We start from the raw sequence: 20089 nt of genomic DNA on the forward strand, positions 1-20089 counted from the left end.
TTCTTTCGGGCTATTCGGTTAAATTGGCTATAATTGTCTGTCGTTTCTTAATTATGTTTTCTTTTGACCCATTTCACTTCCCCTAAATATATGAAACAATGTAACATTTGCGCTTGGTAGACGGTACAATGACCCCAACCAGAGAATATTTCCGGTCGTCTCACTGCAGAACAAATTTACTGCGGGAAGGTAATACAGTTGAGATGCGAATGCAGCTATCAGATTGTGGCTGTGCATGTTTGCTTCTGTATGCGTTGGTACGCAAATTTAAAAACAGATTAATTCGCCCACATTTTCCCTTCATCCAAGATGGTTATGACAATATTGAACAGCCTCTTTCGTCGCATCGCTGCCATGCGGAAGCAAATTACTCCCCTTAGGCAAGCTCAGAATCCTCGTTTTCAAGGCAGGAAGTATTGGCTGCAAAAGCTCATTTGTCCTTACGGTACCGCTGGAAAAGAGTTCTACAGGATAATCGCATTTTTACTGGAGTAGATGCTGCACTTACGCTACCACGATTCGCTCATTATTTAGAGCGTATGAAGGAACGCAGACGCCCGCAAAGTATCAAGCTTAGCAATGTTTACTTAATTTAGTGTTGCATTCGAGCTCTTTCCGTCTTGCCTGTTCACCGCAGATTTGCCTATGCAGTTTTCCACACTGCGTCGGACGTCGTTGTTGTACTCCTTAATGCTACGCGTCCGTTTTTGCATTTCCGCCATCGATGGAATGCAGCCGCCAGGTGTACAAGTGACGCCACAAACTTAATCTTAGCGACACGAAGACATCGCTACTGAGGTACCAAGACGGGCCGCACCTGTGAAAAAACGCACGTGTTTATGGGATTAAGACATCAGAAACACATGAAAAGTTTTCACGGGCGCACTTACGATGGATTCGCACTTGCTTTATTCTTTTTATTTGTGCATCTGCACCACCACGTGCATTTGTTTTTCTAAGTTTCCTAATCAGCTGCCCTAAGTATCGAATCGGAATGAACAGTTGTGAGCTTAGTCTTCATGAAACACTGTTTGGACAGTTCACAGGGCAATATTTGCTTTAGTAGCTAATCCGCACATCCCGAAGGCAGGAAAGGTTGGGCACTGCTTTAAAAGCACGGGGTATTACGTGTTAACGTTTCCCCATATCCTCGTAAAAATGATCGGATGAGCACTTGCCCAAAATGTTTCTCTTCATTGTCGGCGAAGCTTAAAGAGTTCTTGCATACTAAAATGAAGAAGAACGCGTTGCCCAGCTTCAAGGACAAGTACGCACTAAGATAACTTGGAAGATTGCGAATGTGGTGGCCTTTAAGTGATTGTGGTTAAGGCAGCAAGGTGCTTCCTTTACAACGTTCTGCTGGCGTGGATATTCCCTCGCAATATAACTGCGTAGGAGTCCCAGAAGCCACATCTGCATAATTTGTGGCGAATGGCGCCGCTAGATTCACATTCTCGTCCTTATTCTAAAGTATTTCATACGATGTAACTCCTAGAACACTCTGTGTCCTTCCTTGCACGGATGTGCTATTACGAGGCTTCACCGATATTGGACCGTTCAAATTGGTTGGGGAAGTGATCCTGCCCTGCTAAATACTACGGCAGTGTAAAAAGACGCAATGGGAGGCCTCCGGGCGTTCGGATATTTGACCGAAATAGATGCTTCTTTTTTTTAAAAACACCTGTTTAGGCACGAAGATGAAAGCCTTAGGAAGAGAAAGCTCAGGATAGAGTTTGTCCAATTCGAGTTGTGTAAAGTGCACTTGAATCTCATACACAAGTATTCTGGCATTCCACCTAACTTGCATTGCGCTGACCGCAGCTGGCAATCGAACCCGGAAACTTGAGCGCAGCAGCAGAACGCTATAGCTAGTGAATGATAGCGCCGCGCCGGTTCCGGAAGCACATTGACAGATTTTTTACGCCGAAAAAACAAATTATTCCGATGAGTGAAACCATTCACAGCTACTTATTGGTTGCTTGGTTGAAAAAAAATGATATCTGAAATAATCCGCTAATAATATTATTCATGCTTCCTGCAGGGTCTTTTTCAGTAACATCATGTCATCAATAAAGATTGCTACACATTATGCGACCTGCAGCGGCGAATAAAATACTGTACTTGCCCGTGAAGCAGTGTCGCTGCGTTTTTTTGCAATTAAATTAAAGATAGAGGATAATCCTATGTTATGACTAGCCAGGTTCGTCAACGTGTCAGAGTTTTATGCCCTATGCAATACCTTTCCCAATTTTGAAAGCAGTAATTACCTTTAGGTAATGAAACTACCTAGGCAATGAGATTTGTAATTTGTTGCAACTCATGAAGACGGAAATGATTTTCACAATCCTGCAATCTGTACACATAACCGGTGGTGGACTGTAGTGGAGTGTTTCCAAATGAGTTTCAAGGAGGGCGTACTTATACTTGCTTACAAGAGCCTAAATAATTTGATGGCACGTGTTCATATGCATATTTTGGCACGCGCTTCGATGCGATATTTTGTAGTAAAATGCTGTAGTTTCTGCGATCGTAGCTGAGTACTCTCTTAATGTCTACGGTACCAATACACACAAATTCTAATTTGTAAGAACAGTTTGTCACTTGTACATGCCTCTTTGCACTACAAGTGTAAAAAAAATCTACGTGGAGTGTGGACAGCTTGACAAAGGACTTCGACAACTTGACAAATTGAGAAGCCGCTCGTGTGTGTACGCAACGTTCCCTGCCCTCATATTATATTGCGCTGTTTTGCTAAGTGTAAACCGTGGTAGTCAGAGGACTGGTTTGTTAGTACAACACATGTTCCCGAGCACCCTAATAATTTTTCCTAATATCCTAAAATCAATGATTGATATCCATGAAATACGAATGCATGGAGCCGTCGCCACCGCCACTGTCGCAACAAAAAACGGCATATAAGATATTAATCGACCTGCAGGTTAATGCTTAACGAGAGATAAGACATGTCGTTTATATTTGGGGTAATAAATTATAAGATTCAGTATAGACAGGCCACCGAAGACCCAGTTGTCACTATTATAAAAGTAAACCTTGCCAAGTAATAAATGCAGGAAAAGCAATGCGAAGCCAAGTAAAAAAATAAGAGGAAGCAGGACAATAATCAATTATCTCTAGTTGTTCAATATGTCCTGTCAGAGAGCACTGTATTGGTGTGCCACGCGATCGTCGAATCGCAGCGTGCGTTACAACAGTCACTGCATTCAAAACGGAAACCTACAAGTTATTTGAGCACAGCAAAGAACAAAGCGCATAATGAAACATTACCAGCCATCGTTTTTCTTCGTGTGTGCAGCAGAAACACCTCAAGTTCAAGATCCCGCAACGACTAAGAAAGAGGACAAGCCTACCGATAAGGAAAAGACAACGATAGTAACTCAACGACCCTTCCCACCACCACCGGTACGTCAGTTAGTTGTGTCTATAGAAAACCATGGCATTGGTTCACATGTACGCTCATTTACCAAACGTACGGTATACCTCATGACAACAAGGCAGCGATCCAATTATGTTCAAACTTTCTGGAATGAAGTGTTCGCTCGCATCACCTTTCCACTGAAGTAATGTATTTCGCCAGAAGAACAAGATATTACACTGAGCAACAAAGTTCACAACTTGAAATAGCTGGCTGACTATGCGTATGTACGATGCTGTGTGTATTACTAGTGCATTTAGTCGCTCACCTGGTGCCAAGAAAGTTAGTAGCACTCAATCTTGGTGTGTCCGCTCTCTGCCTACCAATAATTAGGAAAAATCCGGTTTCGGCAGCTATTCTTATCAGACGCTTGCTTAGCTTAGTGACATCTACTGGTTCTTTATGTTAAAAGTGAGTTTACCTGCTGTTACTATATACATGGTCTTAAATTTTAGATCCGCTGTTATATGCGCGTTGTTCCTCTGTCAACGACAAAGGCAAATATCGAAAGAAAAATATTTAAAAGGTTCTGATTTCTGTTTTTGTAGGCCGTCTATCATACTGACTGCGAAATGGGCCAGAAAAACGTAAAGTACAAAACGGCATGTATGGTAAGTGTAGTGGCAAATATGTGAAAAAGTTATACCACGTCTTCTATGCCAAATGTTTATCAAATTTATTTTTAGCGCAATATCAGCTACACAACGTTAGCATGACCCAATGCTTTATGCTTCAGTGCGGGCACATTGTGCGCTGAAAGTTATGATATCAGAAGCTATGTAATGCATTATAGAACATTTCAGCTTTTACTTGTGGTTTACCTTGATATTAGAATTTCGAAGGTAGGCGAATACTACCGAAAGTTAATTTTCTGTGAGTTTCCTTCAGTGCTCGCATTGCGATAGCTTCGCTTCGATATTTAACTCGTTCCGTCGATAATTTCGGATCCGGAGACTATAATCGCAACACAAAATGAAAACTCACCGGTGTTCAAGTGTGTATTTCTGTCATTCCTTCTTTTTGTGGCAGACGAGAGCAAGGACATGATTGTTACAGACTCAACCCTGTTAAAAGGTTAGCCCCCAATGCGTGACGAGTTGGATCAGTTCGTGACGCGCATGAGCATCATCATTCCCGCCTTCAAAAACGTAATTAACTGCAGAGGCCAAAGAAGTTGGGAATGAATATTTGCCAAAATGGGCCTTATAAAGGAACCTGAGAAATTAAGCGTGCCTTCCATTTTGACTGTCAAGCACTCAAGGACTCTTCACCGCATCTTTGTGGGACACGTTTTCATAATGCAAGGAGCGTGTAAAATAAGATTAGTGAGATTGGGTAGTTGCGATCGATGAGCAATGCATTGGCAGCAACAGTAAGGTATCGTGTTGTTCACGAACTCCCCGACGGTGTCCACATTGTACGCGGGCGCGGCATGTTGGTGCGACGCAGCACGCAAAGAGAGTGCTGCTGGGCAGAAGGAACAACCCTATGGCAACCTACCAGACATCTCACAGCGCTGGCCTGATGTGGCGCGCCGCCAGAAGCGTTGCAGGCGTCGCACCTGAATTGGTCACGAGTCCGACGGGAAAGCGTGAGCGTTAGTAAGCACCTAATAAAGTATTTCAGAAACTTAGCTTGATGTTTCGTCCTTCCGTTCAGACAACTGGATAAAGACAGCACTTTAGCAGAAACTCTGGTGCTCTTGCAGCACGTGTCTGCACTAATGGAAACACTTGGGCGGACCACTGAGCCGATTTATCGGAGCTTTGACCGTGTGTCTACTTGGCCTCGTCGCTTTTAAAGCCAAACCTTTGGAGATCGCCTAAACATCCGAGAGTAAGCGGCTCATGAGTCGTCGATAGCCGGGCATCACAACGATGGCTGCGTAAACGCGTCTCGATCGTCGGTATGGTTGTTGCCACGAAAAAAAAGCCTTTTGTGGAGACAAGATAATTCACGGGCACCTAATGCGGTTCATGAGCTTCAGTCTCCAAAAAGAAAGCAGAGACGAAGGTTGACCGAAAACTTCTTTTTGCCTCAAGCTCGCAACAGGACCAGCATAAAATCATGTGACAATCGCTAAGAAGGATCAAAACATTTCGTTCGATCAACACCATAACAAATTCCAAGGGCAGTTTGAGGAGAGGGTCATATGGCTTGCGTTGAATTTCTCCCTTATCCTTGTTTCATACGAAGTCACGCGATACTATTTCGTTTTCTTTTCTTGATATTAATTCCTAATTTCTGAAGCGCAAGAATATTAAGAGAACAGCATGCAGAAAAAAACGACTCGATCAGCCACAGTTCCGTCCTTTGCTACCCTTCATATACATTTGCATCCCATCTCGAATAAACTTTATTGCCGTATTTGTGTAGCAATACTCAGTCATTCATAAATTCGTAAGATTGTTCTTTCAAGCAGAGCAGTTATTTAACAGGTCTCCACCCAAACTGTCATGCTGTTTTCTGCAGGATAGTAACCACACTGGTTACTATATATCCTTCCGATTTTCAGATATTTCAAGTGTTAGCTGTCGTTCCAACTGAGTTCCTTAGAGTTCTTTATCAATTTATCTCTTTTCCACACACCTGTATTCGTAATAGTGGCGTTCACATCAATGCGATAACTCGAGATATCGACTTTCTGGTGAATCGTATGCATGCAAACAGTGATAATCCGCTTCGAAAGAGATGGAGTAAATATGAAGATAAAACCCCGCTATTTCCGGAACGCTTTCGGAAGCACGGCTTTGAGCCTAGACGAAGAAAGGGGGAATAAACGGGATAAAAGGGGAATAACGTGGGGTTTGTCACAGCGCCCATGGCTGTCAGCGGTAGCCAGCTAGCGTAATTACGATTAGACACCAGCCCTGTGTCCACCAGGAGCGTCAGGAGGTGCCTGAAGGTGGTGCTGTTGAGCCGGCCGGCAAACAGCAGTTGCAATATGAAGACAGCGGGAAACTGAAGGCGTCATAAGGCGGGGCAGAAGCAATGAAGTTGCTCAATCGTCTCGGAATTGGCGCGCATTGATCACGCCAGGGACGAATCTAGGCCCTAGCTGTGCCTTCGGTACGCCGTCCGAGAACAACGAATTCAGAAGCGCAGCAGAAACTAATCCTGCATTGCGAGGCTACGGTAACGAAAGAGGAGAAGGCGGGGAGGTCGACCGCTAGTAGCGACCTGATCCAGTTGGCGCGCTTTAAAGTGCTTCTGCAATGCGTACGTCGCACAGTCGAAGGCAGCTACAGTAGTACTGACGCATGCAGCGGCGTGGTGTGATGCCTTTGCCAGGCGTCTACCTCTCATTTCCCTGGACACCGACGAGGAAGGGAGCCGCTGCAGCGATAGCTACAAGCTACTCTAAAGAAGGGTGCCAAGCATTTCCACCAGCAAGGTGACGCCAAAGCCGACAATCTCCGACCATTGAAGTGCAGAAGAACGAATTATGAGTCGCAGGGGATCCCGACCACTCAATTCAGCAGGGAGAAGCTGGCCAGCCTCCTGATCAGGGGTTGAGCTTGTCTCAAAACAGCACACTGAACACACCAGAGCGCCGAAGGGCCGTGATCATGTAGTAGGCTGTGGCAGATCCAGAGTCAGAATGGACTGAGCCTTTCGTGTAGATCTGGATGTCCTTGTCAGCCGGTCCTCCAGCAGAGGCGGCGATGCCTGGTACAGGATACAGGATGGCGACGGTCTTTTCTGGAAGCCCTCCAGCGTGGTGCACGCCTGCGATGGATGACGGCGTGGAACAGATGGCGAGCCGGCGAGCTTCGGAGGGCAGCTGACAGCCTCCGCGTACAACTGGCACATGCTACCCATGCGCGTGTCTGGTCGCCTCCGAAAGCTTGAAAGATGAGCCGCTCTACATGGGGCGCGGTGAGCCTGTCGACGTGGTGGAGGTCACGCTATCTTAGCCTCGGCGAGAGTGGCAGGTATGTGCGAGCTTCAGCCAGTCTAGGTGAGCCCTTGCTACAAGCAGGAGTGGGTCGACGTAGCCAAGTAGGTCGACGTAAAGAAGCGTCGACGTAGCCAAGTAGTGTTCACGCATAGACCCTACTGCGGCGTGCATCCTGTGCTACGGAGCAGCAGATGGCCAGATGATTTCTTGACCTTGAGGTCTATGACCGTCATAAGAGCTGACGCCCCGGAAAGCCCGTTGTCTACCTGCATGCATATGAAGGTCACGGCCCGCTTCAAAGAAATGCGATTGTCACCTGGGACAATCGCGCCTGCTTTGCAGCATGTGGCAACACTAGGGTGTACGAAGAGGGCTTCTGTATTCGTGGAAGAGACGGAGAGGCCGTCAGGAAGTAGCAGGCGACCTTGTGCATGGTTTGCTGCTGGCAGGGCTGAATAGGGGGGGGGGGTTCTTAGTGGGAACCCGCATCGACAGAGCTACATCATCCGCTGGTATCAAGACGTGGACGCGGTGCGCTGCCGAAAAGGCAGAAGGGGCGGACGTCAGCGCGAATTAAAAAGGAGGGAGCTTCAGACGCATCTTTTTGGCACGCCGCAACAGACCACATGTGCGAAGCTCACAGGATTTCCCAGGCTTGAGCAAAGTGAGAGACCATTGGGCATAGCCGTGACGAAATGCCAGAGGCAGCCTGTCACTAGAACGACGGCGAGGGAGCGCTATTACCGGATAAGGCATGCCATCGAAAGCCCTTTCTACGTCAAGAAACTACAGGAGTGCCACTTTGCCAGAACCTCTGGCCTTCTCTAACGAAGAGCACGATGAACTTTGTAGTGTACCGGTGACGGTGGATCCGATTCTGCTGTTCTGGGGTCTGCCATACTGAGTCGAAAGATCTTGACAGCTATTCGAGGCGTGCCAGTGCTACGATCTCCATCATCTTGCATGTCACTCAGATGGAGACGGACCTGTAGGAGGTGAGCGCCTTGGTGGACTTAAAATTCTGGGCCTCAGAAAACTACACAACGACCGTCATCAGCCATGCCTTTGAAAGGCAGGCAAGGTGTTAGATGTTGAAGTAGTACAACAGTCAGCCTTTCTCCGGGTAAGCCAGGTTCCGTAGTACCTGGAAAGTGATGCCATCCAACCCTGACTTGTTACTCCGCTTTTCGCAGCCCATAGGAACGAAGAGGTCGAGGTGAGCGATCGGCTGGCCACGCAGGGCCGTGATGTGCTCAATAGTCCAGAAAGGATGGTGGAACCATAGGAAGCAGGAATCTCTACCTTAGAGTCTGCTTCTTATCAGTGGCGATACGGGGCTCCACCAGGACCGTTCGGACAGACGCTCCTCTAGTCGTTCATCCAAGTCCATCTCTGGAATCGCCGTGAACAGCGGACTGCCAGGATATGCTGGCGCATCGCGGGGCTTTGCAGAAGAGACCGTAGAAGTCGACACGCCGCGAAAACACGAGGAGCACCCCAAATTTCTGAACAAACACACTGCTAACTCTGCCGACGCCTCAAGTTGGCCGAAGGCCGTCCAATCCTCAGGCTGCTTTGTCCGCTCGGGGCGGTGCTCTGCTTGGCGTCATGCAAACCATGGCTTATGCAGCCACAAGTCCGGTAGTGGTTGCGTCCGATGTAAGGTCGTCTGAAAGGAGCCCACTCCTGCACCCTCCTGAGAGAAGTGGTTCTTGTGGGGAAGGAGAAAAGGCTGGCGCTATTATCTGCAACCCATGCGGGGGCACGGCTCAGCGCCAGCAGGGTGGTGGGGATGGGGTTAAAAGAGAGAGAGTGTAGGAGGGAGAAAGGTAGAGGGACGTAGAGATGGAAGCGAAGTAGTGGCCGATCAGGAAGCCCGAGGTGGTGGGATGGCCTAACGGCCATCCGTCTTTGTAGAAATGTCCTATAGTCTCGCCGAGAGCCCCGACGAGTCGAGGTACTCGACGACACTTAGGAAGGCTGGTAGCTGATTACGAGTGGGGAAGAGGATATCTTCCTGTCGTGAACATGGGAGCCCCAGGCGGTGGAACTCTTGCAGAAGTCGACCGCGGTGCTGCAGGTGAGCAGGGCAGGCCAGCAGGAGGTGCACGAGAGTTTCAGGTTCACCACAGGAGGCACAGGCTGGCGAGGTGGCTTTCCCAAGGCGGTGCGGGCGGGCTGCCGTGAAGTGCCAGCAATAAGTACACGATGGAATCGTGGACCAGGATTCACCGGAAGCTATCACAGGGGGTGAACGCGCGACCTCTTAATTTGGGGGCGGGAGCGGACGTCAGCGCGATAGGAAAGAGCTTGGAACATCGCTTGTCTTGAACCGAAGTGCAGGTGTAAGCACATCATTCTGTTGTGACACCAAGGTCGCTGGCTGTGCTTAGGCTGCAGGAATCATGACAAGGATAGGTGGCCTCCTCGGTGTCTACTATAAGAAGGATGGCCTCAACATTGACACTTACCAGGTCGTTACCGCGGGAGTAGTAGCTGCGGCCACACCAGGCTGTGTGACGTGCGTTGAAGAGGTCGCAGAAGATGCTGTCCGGTGTCAGTTACAAGCACCCTGGTCCTAGGGTGAGTTGGAGTGCACAGAGAAGTTCACCACAACGTTTGCGTGGATGCAGGTGGCACGATCACCGTACAGCCTTCCGTGTGTTCACTAGTCCGTTCCGCAACACCAGTCAACTCTGTCGAACTACAATTCCTGCCAGCTCCGAATCCATTCTGGCTCGATGGAGCAGGCAGCTCACTGATATTCCTGAGCATCTGGTAGATGGTTGGTGCGTCCTCATCAGCGGGTCTAGGACGCTGTTTGCGCGGGGCTGCGCCAGCAGTCCCGAGGGCAGCTCCGGCAGTTCCGGCAGCTCGTCATATCGACGTCTTCGCTGTAGCTCAAGGGAGGGAGTGGCATTGGCGATGAAGGGAGGGTCGTTGCAATGGCTTTAGGTAAGCCCGCCTTGTTGCGAGCGCTCTGCGAAGCTGTGGTCTGCTGCAATTGCAAGCTCGGGTCTGCTGGTGGAAGGGCTGCAGGATGCATGGCTGGCGTCTTAACCAAGGAAACATTGGTGAGGCACTGTATGAGAGCCTCATCGGTAACACTGTGGTGACCGGCCGGAGATAAAGCAAGGGCCGTGTCTTGCAGAGAAAGCCTCGAGAATAAGTAATAAATAAATATGGATCCTGGAGCGTTCGTTAACGCAAGACATTTGCGTTGAGTTTTGGTTGGAGCAATATTTGCGCAAACTAGCGTCGCCGACACAAACGCTCAACTTCCTTTGCGTCTCGCGTATGAGCAGTGGGGCTAGCTTGGTTTCGTTTGGCCGACAAACCTTTGGGGCGCCTATTCAGAAACTCTCTAATATTGCGACACGAGGGATTAGTTGGAGACGGGTAAGTCGTCTCACATGGTGCATGTAAGGGCTGGCGTATCAGCTCAAGGGGGAGAGACAGCTGTAGCGGTGTATTCTGCTCCACTCACCGGCTGAACGCAAATCGTCGGGAACAAGTTCCAGCTTGCTTCAAATGAAGAGTGTGCGCCACATGTAAACCAAGTCGTAATTTTATTACTGCGATGAGCTGAAATAATGCAATGCGCTATAGTCTAACGCAGGCAAGTGCGACTAACATGTTTGATTGATCCACCAAGTCTTCGAGTATTGCCGAGGCCCATGTAGTTATAGGTCTTCAACGCTGACATACCATTCTTTTTGCGCAGGTATCGGAAGTGCTTTCAAAAAACTTTCACAACTACTTGCACACCCGCCGTGGTTGCTCAGTGACTATGGTGTTCGGCTGCTGAGCACGAGGGCGCGGGATTGAATCCCGGCCACGGCGGCCGCATTTCGATGGGGGCGAAATGCGAAAACACCCGTGTGCTTAGATTTAGGTGCACGTTAAAGAACCCCAGGTGGTCAAAATTTCCGGAGTCCTCCACTACGGCGTGCCTCATAATCAGAAAGTGGTTTTGGCACGTAAAACCCCAAATATTAAAAAACTACTTGCAGATTACTGAAGAAGAAAGCTAGAAAAACGCGAAAAGGCAACTATACGGACCGCCTTGCTTTTTTCTACACATGCATGCCATTCCTACCCTGTGGTACATTTTAGATAAAGAAGAATCTGACAGGCGCGTGACACTTGTTCGTCAGTGCATTTCTTCCGTGCATCGTGGCATCACACCCGTTGTGCAGGCCCTCTATATTTGCTTTTTAATTACTCTTACAAGATCAAATACTACTTTAATGCCTGTTTCTTTCTCTCGTTATTGTGTCTCTGAAAAGTTTCCTGCCGTAGTCAGAAGCGTAACAAAAGGCAACAGCGAAGTGCATTTCAATGGTCCTGCTCCTTTAGACCGAAGCAGGGACATGATGACGAACTTTAAATAGCGAACGTAGAATCTAACGTAGAACAGCGCTAACAGTATCTAACGTAGAACAGCTCCAAAATTTATTTCTATAATTTGCTGTGCCACGCTGTATACAGGCTCTCAGGAACATGCTCTCAGGAACGGAGGCAGCCTAAAAACAGTGAATAAGAAACTAGGAATTGGCAAGAATCAGATGTATGCGTTAAGAGACAAAGCCGGAAATATCATTACTAATATGGATGAGATAGTTCAAGTGGCTGAGGATTTCTATTGAGATTTATACAGTACCAGTGACACCCTCGACGATAATGGAAGAGAAATTAGTCCAGAGGAATTCGAAATCCCAAAGGTAATGCCGGAAGAAGTAAAGAAAGCCTTGGGAGATATGCAAAGGGAGAAGGCAGCTGGGGAGGATCAGGTAACAACAGATTTGTATAAGGATGGTGGACAGATTGTTCTAGAGAAACTGGCCACCCTGTATACGCAATGCCTCATGACCTCGAGCGCACCAGAATCTTGGAAGAACGCTAACATAATCCTAATCCATAAGAAAGGGGACGCCAAAGACTTGAAAAATTATAGACCGATCAGCTTACTGTCCGTTGCCTACAAACTATTTACTAAGGTAATCGCAGATAGAATCAGGAACACCTTAGACTTCTGTCAAGCAAAGGACCAGGCAAGATTCCGTAAAGGATACTCAACAATAGATCATATTCACACTATCAATCAGGTGATAGAGAAATGTGCGGAATATAACCAACCCTTATATATAGCTTTCATTGATTACGAGAAAGCGTTTGATTCTGTAGAAACCTCAGCAGCCATAGAGGCATTACGGAATCAGGGTGTAGACGAGCCGTATGTAAAAATACTGAAAGATATCTATAGCGGCTCCACAGCAACCGTAGTCCTCCATAAAGCAAGCAACAAAATCCCAATAAAGAAAGGCGTCAGGCAGGGAGATGCGATATCTCCAATGCTATTCACAGCGTGTTTACAGGAGGTATTCAGAGACCTGGATAGGGAAGAGTTGGGGATAAAAGTTAATGGAGAATACCTTAGTAACTTCCGATTTCCTGATGATATTGCCTTGCTTAGTAACTCAGGGGACCAATTGCAATGCATGTTTACTGGCCTGGAGAGGCAAAGCAGAAGAGTGGGTCTAAAAATTAATCTGCAGAAAACTAAAGTAATGCTTAACAGTCTCGGAAGAGAACAGCAATTTACAATAGGCAGCGAGGCACTGGAAGCCGTAAGGGAATACATCTACTTAGGGCAGGTAGTGACGGCGGATCCGGATCATGAGACGGAAATAATCAGAAGAATAAGAATGGGCTGGGGTGCGTTTGGCAGGCATTCTCAGATCATGAACAGCAGGTTGCTATTATCCCTCGAGAGAAAAGTATATAATAGCTGTGTCTTACCAGTACTCACCTACGGGGCAGAAACCTGGATGCTTACGAAAAGGATTCTACTCAAATTGAGGACGACGCAACGAGCTATGGAAAGAAGAATGATAGGTGTAACGTTAAGGGATAAGAAAAGAGCAGATTGGGTGAGGGAACAAACGCGAGTTAATGACATCTTAGTTGAAATCAAGAAAAAGAAATGGGCATGGGCAGGACATGTAATGAGGAGGGAAGATAACCGATGGTCATTAAGGGTTACGGACTGGATCCCAAGGGAAGGGAAGCGTAACCGGGGGCGGCAGAAAGTTAGGTGGGCAGATGTGATTAAGAAGTTTGCAGGCATGGCATGGCCACAGTTTGTACATGACCGGGGTTGTTGGAGAAGTATGGGAGAGGCCTTTGCCCTGCAGTGGGCGTAACCAGGCTGATGATGATGATGATGACTGTATACAAGACACTCACGGGGTTTCTTTACTTACATGGTTTCGAAAACATACCGCTTAATTTATGTCGAAAAGAGCAGAATACGATAAAATTCCTGACGCGCATATCACTTTGAGGACGATCTATCTTAGATAGTTATAAACTCTTTGATTTGATCAGAGTTACCTTCTGTTTTTTAGACTCTAAAGGTTTTATTACGTTTTTTTTCACGACTTCATACAATAACATCGAAATGATTATTGGAATCGCAGCTGCAGTCGCTTTACCGCAATTCTGCACTCTTCAAAGCAGTAATGCTTCTTTTGGTATAACAGCCACGGACAACCACCAAAATCATCTTTTAAGTACAACCGATTTCTTTTGTAGCTGCTTTTTTATGAACTTCACCTGGTAGTATTTAAGTTTGTAAGAGTACCATTGATATATCTTAAAAGAAGTCGAAAGCCTTCTAGAGTTATCGCGTTACCGCTGTCAAGCATCATAAGCGCGCAATATTATGTGTTTGAAAGTCGCAATCGCTTCAAAACTTACCTTCTGCCCTCATCAACTGCCCAACTGTGTGCTTTGCACCAGCCGAAGCGAAAATTGCTAAGGGTACAGATACAGGGCTAGACGAGGCTCCCGTTAGGATGAATAATGAAATAGGACCAAAAAGTAAGGAAGCTCTGGTGAAAACTGTGGAAAACAACTATAGAAGACAGTCGAATACCAGACAGTTGGCCACAAAGTACAATTAATTTAATTTATTCAAGTAAGGGGGAGAAAGAGAGTATTCATTCGTATAGACCGTTGACCATTACATCGGTAATATACAGGCTATCAATGCAGGTAATGAAATTAAAGCTGCAAGCATGGGCAGAGAATTATGGTTTTTTGGGGGAACTTCACGATAGTGTCAGGATAGGTATGCGTTTTGATGATAACTAGTTTGTTCTAACTCAGTGTATTGAAATATCACGAGTAGAAAGGAGACAGTTATATGTGGCCTTTTTAGACATTATGGGAGCGTATGACAACGTAGACTGCCACATTTTGTGTGATATTCTGGAAGGGGGAAGCTTAGGTGACGATTGTCTATAGCTTTTGAAGAGATTTACCTAGAAAATACCGGTTGCGTTGAATGGGAAGGATTAGGGAGCAAGGAGAAACTTCATATCAACAAGGAACTCAGGCAGGGGTGCGCTTTATCTCCACTGCTCTTTATGACGTACATGGTGAGGATGGAGAGGGCACCGGAAGGAAGCAATATCCTTTTAATCTCTCATACAAGCATGCGGGTACAGTACTAGAGCAGCAGCTTCCAGGTTTATTTTTTGCGGATGACATAGTGTTGCCAGCTAACACGAAAAGTCATTTGCAACGGCTGGCTAAAATCTGCGGACAGGAAGGTAATAATTTAGATTGGAAATTTAGTGTTATAAAATCAGGTGTTATGGTATTCAATGAAAACAGTGAACAGACAGTGGCAATACAAGGACAGGAAATACCTCGGGTAAGAGAATATAAATGCCTTGGTATATGGATAAACGAAGACAATAGATATATGGAAACACGAAAAAACAATAGCAATAATGGGGAAGAGAAATGCAGCCATAATCAAGTACACAGCGCTATTAGGATAAAATAGGTACGAGGTGCTCCGGGGTATGCGTGAAGGTGTAATAGTTCCAGGGCTTACTTTTGGAAATGCCGTTGTTTGCTTTAAATCAGGCGTACAATCAGGGCTCGATGGGAACAAAAGGTCAGTGGGACGCCTCGCAATGGGCGCTCACGGGAAGACGACAAATAAAGTTGTGCAGGGTGTTATGGGCTGAGCTAGTTTTGAAGTGAAGGAAGCTCACAGTAAAATTGAGTATAAAGAACGGCTGAGGAATATCGAAGAAAGTAAATGGGCTGGGAGAGTGTTCAGGTATCTGTACAGGAAAAACATTGATTTACAGTGGAGAAAAAAAAAGTGGGAAGCTTACCAGCAAGTATGCGGCCTGTAGGGTGGGCAACACAGAAACAAAGAACGTCAAGCAGAAAGTCAGAGAGGCTGAAATAATGTCATGGGTGGTGGCAATGGAAAAGAAACCTCCCATGAGTAACTGCCTAAGAGAAAAACAACGAAATCAGGAAAGAAAAATTTATGATAACTGGAAGGGAAGCTCATTACTTTTTGAAGCGAGATCGCGATGCCTTAGAACACGCACCTATAAAGCAAGATATAAGAAGGAGCGTGTGCTTGCTGCGGTAAAGCTAGGAAAACGGTGGAGCATGTTTTATTAGAACGTGAAGATAGCGGTCGATTTGGGCACCACTGGCCGCCTTAAAGCTCTTGGGTTCAGCGAGAGCAGGGGAAGAGTAAATATGTCCGCAATAGAGATAAGAAAGAGGCGATTGGAAGATTGGTGGAAGTAGGGAAACAACAAAAGACGGAGACGTATAAAAGGAAAGTTCGCAATAGGGGGTCAAAATATGTGGTTGTTGGATTTGATAGGGTTTCTCTTTCTTTTTTGCTTCTTCTTTAACCTAGGTAGGACATTAGGTAGTATAATAACAAGAGCTTGGCGACGCAACCCACCGCGCCGTTCCAAAGGGAACGCTCATAACATCCATCCATCCATCTATCCGTCACTTTGACAGGTGAAGCCCCAGTCTTCAATTTTTTCTGCCCTTCTATTTGTCATTGCAGCCATCCATTCATCTAGCCGCCACGCAGACAGCCAACCAGTAACGCGATTAGCCAGCCACCGTTACCACAGAACTTCAGAGTTTATTATCAATCACAAGTGAAAGTAATAACAAATCTAATAATGCTCTCTGACCATACCTACGCAGCTCAAGATTGTGTTACAAAAAACAATTTGTTTAAAAGTGAGAATTCCGAATTTTTCTGTACATGTCCTGCTCTGCATCGCGACAATATTTCTTTTTAAAGCTGCACTTAGAAGACGCCCACTCACCGGCCACAGCCGTCACCATCTGCCGGTGTGTCCACGTATGGACTGATTGGTGTCACGACGGCGCAGCTGGTGGCAAGGCACGATGAGCGATCACTGGCAACAAGCGTTCGAGGACAAGCTTAGTTGCTCTCAGCTCTTCGTTTCGGTGGTTGCCGCATGCCGAAGTAACAAGATGCCTACCACCTACAAGCGCTGAGAATTATCCTTGATACACGCCGCAAAGAAGTACTGTCCTGTCTGGGCTCTGCCGGGGAGCTGTGCTGATTACCGCACTCGTTATCCCAGCGGAGATGACCTGGAAATGCAGGAACCACCTGCCGTGATTGAAGCAGCAGACGTATGCGAACCATGGTATATTTTAGCGCCAGTGTTGCCGCGCCTATTACCACACTTGCGATCACAGTGCTTCGATTTTAGCAGTAGGTACGCTTTGTTGGAAAAATCCAAAATAATGGTGCAGAACACTACTTAAGCCGATATTTTAAAAGCTTCTAGCCCGTGCAATATCGACCACGCACACGCTTTATGCGTAAAGGAGAAAACTCAATTAAACAACGACCTGAAGAGACACGTGTATATGTCAAGACATGTCTACTCATGTGTACATGATGTACCAGTGAAAAACACAATAGAACAAATTTCCACAAACACTAGTTTATACTTGTTGTATTTGAAGGTAAAAAACTCTATAAGCACAATACATTTCACAAGGTAAAGATAAAGTGGAAAAAAAACGAAAGAAGGACCAGACTTCTACCATTAACAAGAAAGATCATGGTTCGGTTTCGTTAGAAGAGCATTATAAACTAAACCTCTGTTTAAAATGTTTAGTAACATTTACTTCTGTTGACAGTTCTTTGTAACATTTTGTGCCGCACACTCAATTAGCCGTTCACCATACAGGTTGTTACGTTTCGGTCGGTTGAAATACCAATGAGACGTTTGCCTAATGTTACGGTTTTGCAAAAAGAAAATACTCAGTGCTAAGGGAACATTAGTTTGATCTTATGATCTTGCCAATAAAATACCACGCTGTTTAAAAGTTGTTTTTGCTTAACAGCATCAATGAGCTGGAGATAGTAATGCTTAATGCGCGTTTTCCAATAGGGAGCAACGACGCTAACTACATTATTTATGTAAGTCCCAAGATTCAATGCAATAGCAAATGTGGAAATAACAGAACAAACAGTGCAATGATCTCTGCACGGAAAAGCCGCAATACTATTTGGCTATTAGGAGGTTGTCGCACCCAAACGCAGATTTCTTATATTACATTAGGCTTTGTGCGAAGCCTCTGTTTTTCGTTCTTTCCGAGATCTGGTTATTAATAAAGGGCAGGTGCTCTCTAGAGCTAAGTGATCTGTCAGTCGTAGTCCTGCTTAAAGCCTTATGGCGCTATAATCAGCTTTACTTTAAAGCTATGTTGTGACAAGTGCGGCAGCTCACCATGTTTTGAACTTTCTGCAATCGTTTTGAGTAATCATGGCTGTGCTTCAGCACCGTAATACTAAAGCATTTTATGGCTGCATGTTTCGAAATCATAAAAAGCTGCCATATCAAAAGAAATCTTTCCTTCTATTTGCAGCTGTATCCACGAAGGGACCAACATGTTGATGGAAGTCCCTGTTACCTTGGCGAGTGCCACAAAGGCCTATGTGTGTTTCAATACTACTCAATATGCTCAGCAAGCTGAGGGTGCCACAGCCATTCTTTTCAACAAATAAACTAAGAAAATGTTCAAAAATGGTAACAGTTGACTGACTGAAAAAAGCCTACTCGCACCTGCTGTGGCGGCTCAGCAGCTGCGGTGTTACGCTGCTAACCATGAGGTCACGCGATCGAATCTCGGCCCCGGCGGCCGCATTTTGTTAGTGCGAAATGCAAAAACGTCCGTGTGCGGGTTAGCGAACCCCAGGTTGTCAAAATTATTGCGGAGTCCTCCCCTACGGTGCGCCTGCAATTAAGATCATGGTTTTGGCACGTGAAACCGCAGAATTTATTTTCTTTCTTTCCTTCAATCTGTCCTTTAGCCCACTCATCCATCTATTCATCTTTCTAGCTGCCAGATAGTCAATTAGCCAGTCAACGTTACAATGCAATTTCAGATTTTATGATAAGTCATCTGAGAAAACATTAACGGACATATTACTGCTCTGTGATTATACCGAGCCAGTTAACAATTGAGTTCCGAAAAGAAATCTTTGAAGTGAGTTTCGTGAATTTTCGGATACAATATTTCTCTTCTGAAACTGCACTTAGAAGACGCGCGCTGAAGGGCGACAGCCGTCACCATCTTTTGGTGTGTCCACGCATCGACTGATTGCTTCATGACGGCGCAGCTGGCCGCAACGCATGATGAGCGAACACTGGCGACAAGCGTGAGAGAATCACTTTAGTTGTCAGTTCATCGCTTAAGTAGTTGCCGCATTCCGACGAAACAAAATGCCTACCACGTACAAGCGCTGAGAATTCTTGTTTATACGTTCCGCAAAGGACTACCGTCCTGTCTGGACTCGGCCGGAGAACTGTGCTGATCACCGCACTCGTTATCTTAGCGGAGAGGACCTGGAAATGCTGCAGTAACTTGCCGCGACTAAAGAGACGCCAATACGTGCGTTGAGATGCGAACAGTAGCACGTTATTGCATTTGTATTGCCGCACGTACTACCCCACCAGAGATCACAGCACTTTCTTTTAGGAGTGCGTAACATTTGTTGAAAAAAACCTAAATGAACGTACAGAGCACTGTTTAGACGGATATTTTAAAAGCTTGCAGGGGCTGTAGTATCGAGTATACATACAGTTTATGCGTAAAGGAGAAAATACAATTAAACAACGTCCTCAAGCGACAAGTGTAGATAGCTTTCAAGACATGTCCTCGTATGTATACATGATTTACTAATGAAACATACACTAGAACAAGTTCCAACAACCACTAGTTCAGACCAGTTGTAGTTGAACTTAAACTACCACGGAAAAAATAAGCATTTCACAATTTAATACCAAGAAAAAAATGAAAACGATGGGAAAACTTACTTCTAGCAGTAACGAGAAACTAAAGCATTGTGTTTGGTTACAGGAGGATTATAATCTACATTTATACTTGAAATGTTTAGCTATTTTACTTCCATTCGCAGCTCATTGCAAACTATTGAGCCGCGTGCTAAATGACCCGTTCACCCTACATGTTGTTACATTTGTTTGTTTAAATTTCCAATTGGAAGCTTGCTTATAGTTACGGTTTTGAAAAGAGAACATGCTCAGTTATAGCGGAGAATTAGTTTGGATAACATTGTTCATCGTAATGAAGATCCTATGATTTCCCGAGTGGCATAAAGAATAAAATACCAACCTATTTCATATTGTTTTTCTATGAAAGCAACACTGGCCGGGAGATAATAATGCATAATGGCCATTTTTCAACACGCAGTAACGGCAATAACTACTTTATTTACGTAGGTATTCATGCTTCAATGCAATAGCTTATGTGTAATTAACATAACAAAAAGTACAAGGGGGCCCTATAACGTAAAAATATTCCAATATGTTTTTATTTCAATCTCCTGATGTCGAATTTGC

General features: G+C 45.7%; 1 long non-coding RNA gene across 1 annotated transcript; it reads left to right on the forward strand.

Moving 5' to 3' along the window:
* The first annotated feature begins 3313 nt into the window (after window positions 1-3313).
* Window positions 3314-18227, forward strand: LOC142574215 (uncharacterized). Its single transcript, XR_012826456.1, has 3 exons — window positions 3314-3420; window positions 3982-4044; window positions 18096-18227. It is a non-coding gene; the product is annotated as an uncharacterized LOC142574215 (long non-coding RNA).
* The last annotated feature ends 1862 nt before the right edge of the window (window positions 18228-20089 follow it).

The sequence above is a fragment of the Dermacentor variabilis genome, chromosome 3 (genome assembly GCF_050947875.1).
Source record: "Dermacentor variabilis isolate Ectoservices chromosome 3, ASM5094787v1, whole genome shotgun sequence".
NCBI lineage: Eukaryota > Metazoa > Arthropoda > Arachnida > Ixodida > Ixodidae > Dermacentor > Dermacentor variabilis.